Consider the following 921-nt stretch of genomic DNA (forward strand, 5'->3'; position numbering starts at 1 on the left):
ACGTTAACAGGGCCGAATTCTTGATGGTTGCGTAATGTGTCGGTCACGTTTTTTTCCTCAGTCCATTCATTTATATATAACCATTAAGAGCGTTTATTTAGTTTAGTCTTAAATTGAGAATAATGTAATTGAAATATTCGAAAATTTCCTTATAATTCATATTTTTTTTTAGATTAATTTTTAAAACTTAAGAATTTCTGGTTTTCATTAGACATTTAAGAATATTAAAAAAGACAAAATTAAAATACAGAAATTAAATTTAAAAAAAAAATCTTGTTGTCATTGGTCATTTAAGCATTTAAACTCCTGATAAATTACTATTTCTATTACTAATAATATTCGAAAACAACAAAATTATGAGAAGAATACATTTTCAGAATGACTAAATCAAAATTTAAAAAAATATAAATAAATGTTTTAAATTTTAAAGAGAACAAGAATTTCTTGTTGTCTTTAGTCATTGAAACAGTGACACTTCTAAGAATTGATTATTTCTATTACTGAGAATAATCAAAGGCAAAAACATTATAATAGGAAAAAATATCACAACGATAAAATTAAATTTTTAAAAAAATATAAGTAAATTTTAAATTTTGAAAAGATGAAGAATTTCTTGTTGTCTTTGGTCATTGAAGCAGTGAAACTTCTAAGAATTGATTATTTGTATTACTGACAATATTCAAAGACCAGAACATTATAATAAGAAAAAAATATCTCAACGACAAAATCAAATTTTTAAAAAAATATAAGTAAATTTTTTAAATTTTCAAAAGATGAAGAATTTCTTGTTGTCTTTGGTCATTGAAGCAGTGAAACTTCTAAGAATTGATTATTTGTATTACTGACAATATTCAAAGACCAGAACATTATAATAAGAAAAAAATATCTCAACGACAAAATCAAATTTTTAAAAAAATATAT

This window comes from Nicrophorus vespilloides, unplaced genomic scaffold, assembly GCF_001412225.1.
Source record: "Nicrophorus vespilloides isolate i.1.1-1 unplaced genomic scaffold, Nicve_v1.0, whole genome shotgun sequence".
Taxonomy (NCBI): domain Eukaryota; kingdom Metazoa; phylum Arthropoda; class Insecta; order Coleoptera; family Silphidae; genus Nicrophorus; species Nicrophorus vespilloides.